This window comes from Coregonus lavaretus (genome assembly GCF_964263955.1).
Source record: "Coregonus lavaretus genome assembly, contig: HAP1_SCAFFOLD_546, whole genome shotgun sequence".
Taxonomy (NCBI): Eukaryota; Metazoa; Chordata; class Actinopteri; order Salmoniformes; family Salmonidae; genus Coregonus; species Coregonus lavaretus.
Genome location: NW_028164153.1, coordinates 118,504 through 130,000, shown reverse-complemented (window position 1 = coordinate 130,000; position 11,497 = coordinate 118,504). Strand labels below are relative to the sequence as shown.

The window sequence follows — 11,497 nt, the reverse complement described above, 5'->3', positions numbered from 1 at the left end:
ACAGACATACAGTAGGTCAACTACATGGTACTGTAATACTGTTAGACAGACATACAGTAGGTCAACTACATGGTACTGTAATACAGTTAGACAGACATACAGTAGGTCAACTACATGGTACTGTAATACTGTTAGACAGACATACAGTAGGTCAACTACATGGTACTGTAATACTGTTAGACAGACATACAGTAGGTCAACTACATGGTACTGTAATACTGTTAGACAGACATACAGTAGGTCAACTACATGGTACTGTAATACTGTTAGACAGACATACAGTAGGTCAACTACATGGTACTGTAATACTCAGTTAGACAGACATACAGTAGGTCAACTACATGGTACTGTAATACTGTTAGACAGACATACAGTAGGTCAACTACATGGTACTGTAATACTGTTAGACAGACATACAGTAGGTCAACTACATGGTACTGTAATACTGTTAGACAGACATACAGTAGGTCAACTACATGGTACTGTAATACTGTTAGACAGACATACAGTAGGTCAACTACATGGTACTGTAATACTCAGTTAGACAGACATACAGTAGGTCAACTACATGGTACTGTAATACTGTTAGACAGACATACAGTAGGTCAACTACATGGTACTGTAATACTGTTAGACAGACATACAGTAGGTCAACTACATGGTACTGTAATACTGTTAGACAGACATACAGTAGGTCAACTACATGGTACTGTAATACTGTTAGACAGACATACAGTAGGTCAACTACATGGTACTGTAATACTGTTAGACAGACATACAGTAGGTCAACTACATGGTACTGTAATACTGTTAGACAGACATACAGTAGGTCAACTACATGGTACTGTAATACTGTTAGACAGACATACAGTAGGTCAACTACATGGTACTGTAATACTCAGTTAGACAGACATACAGTAGGTCAACTACATGGTACTGTAATACTGTTAGACAGACATACAGTAGGTCAACTACATGGTACTGTAATACTCAGTTAGACAGACATACAGTAGGTCAACTACATGGTACTGTAATACTGTTAGACAGACATACAGTAGGTCAACTACATGGTACTGTAATACTATTAGACAGACATACAGTAGGTCAACTACATGGTACTGTAATACTGTTAGACAGACATACAGTAGGTCAACTACATGGTACTGTAATACTGTTAGACAGACATACAGTAGGTCAACTACATGGTACTGTAATACTGTTAGACAGACATACAGTAGGTCAACTACATGGTACTGTAATACTCAGTTAGACAGACATACAGTAGGTCAACTACATGGTACTGTAATACTGTTAGACAGACATACAGTAGGTCAACTACATGGTACTGTAATACTGTTAGACAGACATACAGTAGGTCAACTACATGGTACTGTAATACTCAGTTAGACAGACATACAGTAGGTCAACTACATGGTACTGTAATACTGTTAGACAGACATACAGTAGGTCAACTACATGGTACTGTAATACTATTAGACAGACATACAGTAGGTCAACTACATGGTACTGTAATACTGTTAGACAGACATACAGTAGGTCAACTACATGGTACTGTAATACTGTTAGACAGACATACAGTTGGTCAACTAGTGTAAATCATGTATAAACTACTGTGTTACTGCATCAACAGAACTGGTTGCTATATCTGCAACAGTTCAATCATGTATACACTACTATCTTTTCAACAGACCCATTAAAGAGATTCTCTGATACTTTTGTATACTTTTTAGGCAGTAGCGGTGAAAGTAGCACTCAGGAGCCACAAGTGGTCCCCGATAATTGCATGCTATGTCACATATGTGCAGATATGTGCACCACATCATTGGTCTCCCTCTCTCGCTCTGCTGGGTAGGCCTCTTGCTAGCTGTCACTCAAATGTGAGGGGCTGAAGCTCATTGGCTAGAACTCAAACTGCAAAGAGGCTGGCTCATGTGGGGGGAAATGTAGGGGAAAAGGTGTGGCACAGCTTGAAGAAAAGTCGCTTTCAAACTAGGGATTTTATTGTTAATTGAGGTAAGACCGTATTTCTGCTCATAGATTATACATGTAAGAACTACACATTGAAACATCCAGCCCAAAGTGGGAGGTAAAAAAAATAATTTCTTAGTCTCCAAACTACCGGAGCATGTCTTTAAACCCCCCTAGAGTCTATTGATACAACTAGGCATCAATCTAAGTAACAGAATAAAAACATCCCTGTCAAAATCCATCAGTTTATGATAGAGATATGCATGGGCTGCGTCTCAATCCACCACATGCACCAATGGCAGCCTTCCGCATCTGAGGAGACGTCTGTAGCGTCCAAACAAGATGGTGGTCTCTGTCTAAGTAACAGAATAACAATAAAAAGGGGTATAATATGTGTAAATATATGATATATATATATTTCCTGAGCTTTCTAATATCCACTAGATATAGCACAGACACTTCCAAACCTTATTCCTTATGATTTATTTTTTGACTGTCTTTTTTTGCCATTTATTAATGTGTTATTCAAAGTGTTTCTATTGGCTATAGTAGTAAAGGACTAATTCAATTTTTATCAAATACATTTTTTACATATTTGTTTTTATACCTAAAGGGGTCCTAAAATTCCAAATCAAAAAGCTAAATGATCTTTGGTAAGAACACCTTAAAACAATTCCATATGTAAGCTTAGAACCTTCAATGTGTCAATGTGTTTGTACTTGTCTCTATACAAATAAAAGAAAACCAAACATATATGATGCTTTCTTTTCTGATATTAAACAGAAAAACCTCCCGAAAGTTTACTGTTTTGACTGTGTAAATGACGCATCTCCCTCTGGCACGCCCATCTCGGGATAGCCGGGCCCCGCCCATTTACCAGGATGCACCATATTAGGTCAATGACGTCAACGGAATCTCCTTTTTTGAACGTTCCATTTCATGGGAACGGCAACTTCGAAGTTCTAACTTGTTATCTTTACCGATAAATGCATAGATGTATGTTTATAAACTGATATTATGTTGATATCCTCACCCTTTCCTCGTCAGATGGTGAGCAAGCCTAGAAAGCCCCTGCAAACTATCAGTTGGCATTCAAACTTCCAGCAACTAGAAAGAACATGAGAGACACTAGACACGTAATTAAGATTATAATTCCTATAGGTTTTAATAGACCGACCAACCGAGCAGCTTCATTCATCATGCATGTCATTGCCCGGGACTAAACTAACTGGGGCATGTTCGCTGAGCAGGACCCAACGGTTTTTAACGTTCCGATAGATATAGGTCTCTGCTATGAACAAACATGTCTCTCTGACATTTTGAATAACATTTTAGTCATTTAGCAGACGCTCTTATCCAGAGCGATTTACAGTTAGTGAATACATATTTGTTTTTATACTGACCCCCCCGTGGGAATCGAACCCACAACCCTGGCGTTGCAAACGCCATGCTCTATCAACTGAGCTACATCCCTGCCGGCCATTCCCTCCCCTACCCTGGACGACGCTGAGCCAATTGTGCGCCGCCCATGAGTCTCCCGGTCGCGGCCGGCTGCGACAGAGCCTGGATTCGAACCAGGATCTCTAGTGGCACAGTTAGCACTGCGATGCAGTGCCTTAGACCACTGCGCCACTCAGGAGCCCAGGAAATCAGGTCGGCTCTATATGTGGTAACTATATCTGAAACATTCGACAACGTTTGGCGACTGAACTTTGCTTTGGGGTATATTCATCAGGAAACAAACGGAAACAAACCGGACGAAACAGGGAGGGACTAACCTGAACTTGTCCAGTGAGAAACGCTCGTTTTTGTTGTAAAACGTTTAGCTACGATGCGCACGATTGAATACACCCCTGGAAAGTATGAGACAGCGCTCCTGCTGGTGACTAGTACATTAAAACCACGTTCAGTAGCCAAATGTTGTCGAAATGTTGCCGATAGAAATGCCGTGAATAGAGCGGATGTGATTCCTTATTCTAAATGTCTGAGGCATGTTTGTCCTACATAGTGTATTTCTATCTGAACGTTCCAAAACGTTGCTTCTTGCTGAACGCGCCCCAATAAGGTTTTTATACACGGAAGTATAAGTGAAAGTGAAAGTAAAATAAGTGTAGCTACACACCAGGTCACTGCAGCGGGGACTCGAGGTAAGGGTTTTCTAACAATCGATCATAATAACGTGGTAAGGGTTTTCTAACAATCGATCATAATAACGTGTTAAATGAAGGTTAGGCCCTACTTGCTACATTTTAGCTGGTCTAGACTAGACTTGAGAGTCTGACCAACTGTCAAAGCGAGTCAACATTAGGATGAGAAGTTCCTGCTGTCTAGTAGATGTAGTTGTCTAGAGGAAATGCCAACACATTTACAGTCTAGTTTGATTTGGTTCCTAATATAACCGAACTTTTCTCCAAACCGGCACCTATAACTTGGCTGTGGTGGGATACGTGGAAGCGCGTCTTGTGCGCAGTCTACTACAGGCAAGGTGCCGGTTTGGAGAAAAGTTCGGTTCAGACGGTTTCTATAAAGGTCCACAGATATACACACATGATATAATCCGGACCAATGGACAAGGAGTTACGGATGATCGATATTCAGTAACAGGATTTTCGGAAACAAGTATCCTGTCTGCCTACAAAATGTTGGCAGTTATTTCCGCACTGTAGCCACCAAGGACGCCAATGCGCGCATGCGCAGCGTCCTATATAGGGGTAAGCATATAAATAAGAATGAATAGAAGGTCGTCTCCATTCAAGTCAATGATGCCATAATGGGTGTACTGGCAGCCGTTTGGAGTGTTTCCCGACCGCTGGTCACCTTTTCAACGCTTATCTTGTAGAATCCAGCAATGGCGCTGGTCCCATTAATTAGCTTATTTTCTAATGGTTCCGCATGTCTTGATCTAACCATCTTCAACCTGACCAGCTAGCTATGTCAGCTATGTATGAACACGATGAGGTGTATCTTATATGCTAACGTTAGCTAGCAGGCTAGATGGTTGTCTTATTCTGGCATTCGCTCATGATCTGCTTTAGACCGCTTGCCTTCTGCTTAGGCAGCTTATCTACAACGCTTGAGCTGGTCCCATGGTTGAATCAGAGCGGTATATCCTCAAATCACTTACAAGCCCTTAACCAACAATGCAGTTTTTAAGAAAAAATATAAAAAGAGCAAATAATTAAAGAGCAGTAGTAAAATGAAATAACAGTAGGGAGGTTATATACGGGGGCACCGGTTAGTGGAGACCCATGCCAGGAAGTAAAAGCAGGAACAGATTAATAGACATGTCCATTGGAAAATTACAGATGTGGTGATTTGTGCTCGTGCACATAATTACATGACCTGAGCTCTCCCAGTAAAACGTATCCTGGACAGGGATATAGGCAACGCCTCTGATTAGATCTGGACAGGGATATAGGCAACGCCTCTGATTAGATCTGAACAGGGATATAGGCAACGCCTCTGATTAGATCTGAACAGGGCTATAGGCAACGCCTCTGATTAGATCTGAACAGGGCTATAGGCAACGCCTCTGATTAGATCTGAACAGGGCTATAGGCAACGCCTCTGATTAGATCTGAACAGGGCTATAGGCAACGCCTCTGATTAGATCTGAACAGGGCTATAGGAAACGCCTCTGATTAGATCTGGACAGGGATATAGGCAACGCCTCTGATTAGATCTTGATTTAGTCACATGCACAGATGTAGTTGCGTCAGTGAAATACTTCAGCTCCGAGCTCCAACAGTGTGAATGAAACAATACATTTTTTAATAATACAAACTAACATAATGGGGAACAGGTTAAATAGGGAGGACAAACTAACATAATGGGGAACAGGTTAAATAGGGAGGACAAACTAACATAATGGGGAACAGGTTAAATAGGGAGGACAAACTAACATAATGGGGAACAGGTTAAATAGGGAGGACAAACTAACATAATGGGGAACAGGTTAAATAGGGAGGACAAACTAACATAATGGGGAACAGGTTAAATAGGGAGGACAAACTAACATAATGGGGAACATGTTAAATAGGGAGGACAAACTAACATAATGGGGAACAGGTTAAATAGGGAGGACAAACTAACATAATGGGGAACAGGTTAAATAGGGAGGACAAACTAACATAATGGGGAACAGGTTAAATAGGGAGGACAAACTAACATAATGGGGAACAGGTTAAATAGGGAGGACAAACTAACATAATGGGGAACAGGTTAAATAGTGAGGGCAAACTAACATAATGGGGAACAGGTTAAATAGGGAGGACAAACTAACATAATGGGGAACAGGTTAAATAGGGAGGACAAACTAACATAATGGGGAACAGGTTAAATAGGGAGGACAAACTAACATAATGGGGAACAGGTTAAATAGGGAGGACAAACTAACATAATGGGGAACAGGTGCGCAACAACAGACAACAATCAAATGAACATAGAAATATAGAACATAGAGCGGCAGCAGCTAGTACTCTGGTGACGACGAACACCGAGGCCTGCCCGAGCCAGAAGGAAGGGCAGTCTGGGCAGAATCCGTGACAGTACCCCCCCCCCCCCCCCCCCCCCCTGACACCGGGCAGAGACGGTGGGTTTGTGCCCCTAGGCGACGTTGTTGCCGGTGATGTCTGGTGGAGGACCTGCCTTACAACAGGCCTACAAGCCCTCAGTCCAGCCTCTCTCAGCCTATTGCGGACAGTCTGAGCACTGATGGAAGGATTGTGTGTTCCTGGTGTAACTCGGGCAGTTGTTGTTGCCATCCTGTACCTGTCTTGCAGGTGTGATGTTCGGATGTACCGATCCTGTGCAGGTGTTGTTACACGTGGTCTGCCACTGCAAGGACGATCAGCTGTCCGTCCTGTCTCCCTGTAGCGCTGTCTTAGGCGTCTCACAGTACGGACATTGCAATGTATTGCCCTGGCCACATCTGCAGTCCTCATCCTCCTTGCAGCATGCCTAAGGCACGTTCATGCAGATGAGCAAGGACCCTGGGCATCTTTCTTTTGGTGTTTTTCAGAGTCAGTAGAAAGGCCTCTTTATTGCCCTAAGTTTTCATAACTGTGACCTTAATTGCCTACCGTCTGTAAGATGTTAGTGTCTTAACGACCGTTTCACAGGTGCATGTAAATTAATTGTTTATGGTTCATTGAACAAGCATGGGAAACAGTGTTTAAACCCTTTACAATAAAGACCTGTGAAGTTATTTGGAAAAAGGGATGTTTATTTTTTTGCAGAGTTTATATTCTTGTTTTACGCCATTGTAATAGATACATTCACATTTAGTTGGTGTATGTTTTGTTTACATGGGCTAAAAAGTTTAATTGAATGAATAAACCTAATCATTATTTGACTGTTCTACTATTAACTGACTATGTACTTTCGTCTTCCAGAGATCCTACGTGTTGAAACATACCAGTGATGCTGCAGACACAACCTGGGACATGGCTTCTGCAAGACAATCTGCTTTAGAGTACATTACAAATGGAAGGCTACGTCTCATTGGAACGCTCCAGAATCTTCCCCTCATTGTGGAAAACCTGTTCCAGTGCAAGATTCTTCACGGGGAGCAAGTCAGTAAAATTCAGGCTGTTGACTGTTTTGAACAAACTAGAAAAATACTGGACTGGGTCTCGGTCAAAGGAGAGGCTGCATGCTATGAGTTGCTGAAAATTCTATACATCACAAGGAAGAGGACCTTAGACGACGCTGACTTACAGCAATGGATCAGCTGCTTCCCCTTTAAGGAAGACCCAGAGATGACAGACTACATTGTTGGTAAGTGATCGTATGGTATCCTCTTAGTATACACTATATAGTATACAATTAGCTTACTGTGCGCGCTCCATAGATAGGGTTTGTACTTTAGGCACTATTCCTTTGGTTCCATGGTGCTGGCGAAGCTATTTGAAGCGCACATTGAAAGGGGTTAATGTACCTTTTTAGATTGTTCATCAAAAATAAGTGCGACCAATGCACTCTTCATGAAGTAAAAATGCCTTTATTATGATGGCGTGTTCAATAGAGATTTGTCATTGTCCTCCCTGATGAAGGCTACGCTGAAAAGCATCCGTTTCTATACATATTGTTCTATTGAACATGCCATCATTATACAGGCATTTTAACTTTGTCTTTAGTGCCCCTTGGTTCTTCTTGTTTTTGATGACCATTTAGCCCCAAAAGAGCACCTTCAATCTACAAAGATCTACTAGTGTATCCTTGTAACTTTCTGTCCTGATTTTCTCTAGTCCTTTAGATTGGCTTTGATTTGTTTGCACAGTGCATTTACTCTCTCTTCCCTTAATACCCTTATTTTAGGTTCAAAACCCTGTCACGGATATCAGACACAGCTGAAATGTAAAGCACGGAAGATCACAAATAGTGCATGGAAACAAAGCTGTAGTCTCCTACCAGAGACATGTAGAAATGAGGGGACTTTATCTTACACCCCTCTTGTGTTAGATACAGATGTGCATTCATCTCTCTCCAAAATTAAAGTGAAGAGCAAAAGATGCAAGAAAGCTCGCCCTAAAAAGCTAAAGAGCTTCATCCCCACGGCCAAACAGGAAACATCCCCTGCTGACCTGCTTAGGACACATGAGAAAAAAATCCTCCTTTTTGGAAAACCTGGAATTGGAAAAACAACAGTCGCCCATCAAATGTTGAACCTCTGGGCAGAGAAAGATCACAGAGAACTAGATTACATGTTTTATTTTGACGTGAGAGACATTTCACACAGAAAACCCATGAGCCTGGAGGACCTTCTCTTTAACATGTACAGTGAGCCCAAAAAAAGTAAAGAAGAAGTGTTACAGGATATTAAGGAGAATTCTGAAAACGTTGTCATCATATTTGATGGAATCACAGACCTCTCCTCTCTGTCGGTAGTAAAGGAACTTATGGAGAACCTCCTACCTGATGCAAAGATTGTGACCACATGCAGACCAGATCAATCTGAAGACTTCCTGACAGACTGGCCCGCAGACTGGTTCAGAGTGGAGGTGAAAGGGTTCAGTGATGCATCCATCAGGGCTTACTTAACAGAGATGCTGAGTGCTGATCCTGACTCCTTGAGCAGTGTGTTAAACAACCTAGAGTTGTTCAGTCTGTGCCATGTCCCAATGTATGCACTGATGGTGGTTACCTGCATTTATTTCCCTACCTCAAAGGCTTCTAAACAGACATGCACTATAACTGAAATGTACAGCAACATCCTCCGTCACTGCATCCAAAAACACAGTGGCAAACGACTTAAGGATACCGACAATTATCTCAAAGAAAACAGAGAGAAAATATTGTCTTTGGCAGAAATTGCTTTTGATGCAACAAATGAAAAAAACATGAATTTGACAACACTGAGTTGTGAAGAAAGCGGTGTCCATTTTGCGTTCTTGGGAGCACTTATGGTTCAGGTTGCACCCACAGTGTTAGACACTTACTGTGCATTTCTCCACTACACAATGCAGGAGTTCTTTGGTGCCCTTTGGCTCTTACAGAATCCAGATCAAATCAGAGAGGTTCTAGAGAAGTGCCAGACTGAAGAATGGAAACACACAAAACACTTGATTCCCTTCCTGTGTGGGCTTCTGAATGAGAGGAATATTAGATTTGTAAACGGTCTAGTTCCAGATCAACAGATCAAGAAGACGTCAGATTGGTTCTTCAAGGAAGTGGTGAACACATTTCTTCCATCTCAAACAAACCAAGATCATGCAGAAGGTGGTGTTCCTGAGTTTGAGATAGATCTTCTGTTTTTGTGTCAGTGCTTGTATGAACATCAGTCTACTGAGGCCTGTCTCCTTCTCCTGGACAAACTGGACTATCATCTAGACCTGAGTGGAGAACATCTTGATCCTCACCAGTGCTGTGCAGTGTCTTATGTAACCAGTCAGTCTGCAGAGAGAAAGGTTGGCTTGGACCTGAAAGACTGCATTGTGACAGACCAAGGAGTAAGGCTGATACTGGGCTCTCTGAAGAATGTCAGACATCTTGGGTAATATTTGTGTTATCTAATTCACACGTTTATTGACACTTAACCAGTCAAAGAAAGAGAAATTGTGATGAAGCAACTGATCTTTATAAAAATATCTATTGTATTCTCTTACATTCAGATACTGAGTTATAAACACTTCTGTGTCATGCTACTTTGAAATAATCTGTATAATTTAATTTATAATCTAATCTCTTTTAAAGGCCCTCCTCTGGTGATTCATCTGACCCCTCAATGCTGTGTCAACTCTGGACAACTTTGCTGAGCAGTGAGGCAGAGATGGACTTCACCAGCTTACTTGGTCTCTGTGGAAATGAGTTGCACCTTCCAGTCCAGGGTGAAAGACGAGTGTTTGAGAGAGCAGAAGAAGTGATGAAGCAGAGTCTAGAGAGGGTTCATCTCTGTCTACACTGGGGTCAGAGAACTCTTCTCAGTGAAGCTCTCAGCAAAACCATTTTAAAGTGTCTACCTAATATCAACAAACTCAGGTGAGTGTTTCCACAGCCAATATATATTTACACAATGTCTTTGTGACTATTCATTTATTTAAGTCAGGTGAGAACATATTGTTCTTATTTCCAATGACAACCTATCAAAAGGCTAAGACAGACAAACAAGACATTGCAACAACACAACAAGATAGACATGATGACAACAGTATTCAGTCTGTAAAAGAGGCAGCAGTCACATTCTCCCTGCTTCTATCTGAACATAGACATTCTTATGTTTTATGGGTCACAGGTTTACCCCACTAGAACATCAGAGAGGATCCCCTAAAAGACTGGAGACAGAAGAGAAAGCAGTCCTACTAAATTTGTGTCTACAAGCAGCACTAGATCACAGAGAAACTTTCCAGAGAGCTGTGAACACACTGCTGTCACTGTTCTCTGTGTATCAAACTGAGAGATATGACATCCTGCTGGATCTGTACTCACATGTGAAGGACTATGAGACTCAAACAGGCAGGAGTGCCCTTCCAGCATTACAGCCAGTTTACCAGTCAGCTCCTGCAGTCTGGTCCATAGACCTCTCAAAGAGAAAGGCCTCCCTCCTCCTAGAAGTGCTGAAACTCCAACCAGAGAAGAAACCAGTAGAGCTGAAGGGCTGGTCAGATGAAGAGAGTGAAGTGAGGAGTTTCCTTCAGTGTCTGCCCTACATCTCACAGCTGAGGTGAGTTGGATCTGTACAGTTCAGAGATTGTAGTTGTCTGTCCCTGTATTTCCCTTTAGAGAGGATGCGTTTAGCTTTCTGCAGTAACTTAATAAACTAAACAGACACATACTGCTTCAAAATATGCAATCTTACTTTGTGGTCAGGATTTTAAGGAACAATTTAAGTGGATGATGAGTTTAGAAAGAGAGTCATTGTATTTTATCCACCATAATATGACCATCAGAAATTCAAATATCTCTCACATATTCATCTATTTGTTGTTTAACTGTTCTTGCAGTTTTCCTCCACCACAGGATCAAAGAAGTTCCCCTGAAGAGAGGACAAAGAGAGAGAAGATATTCCTAC

General features: G+C 41.7%; 1 protein-coding gene and 1 long non-coding RNA gene across 2 annotated transcripts in view; both read left to right on the top strand.

Annotated features, from left to right (window-relative positions):
- LOC311117396 (uncharacterized protein) overlaps positions 1 to 11,497 on the top strand; it is a gene marked incomplete at its 5' end in the record, with an annotated part of 46,204 nt that overhangs the window by 5,758 nt on the left and 28,949 nt on the right. The window lies entirely within an intron of this gene.
- On the top strand, positions 9,929 to 10,753 carry LOC311117401. Its single transcript, XR_014611618.1, has 3 exons — positions 9,929 to 9,982; positions 10,183 to 10,467; positions 10,721 to 10,753. It is a non-coding gene; the product is annotated as an uncharacterized lncRNA (long non-coding RNA).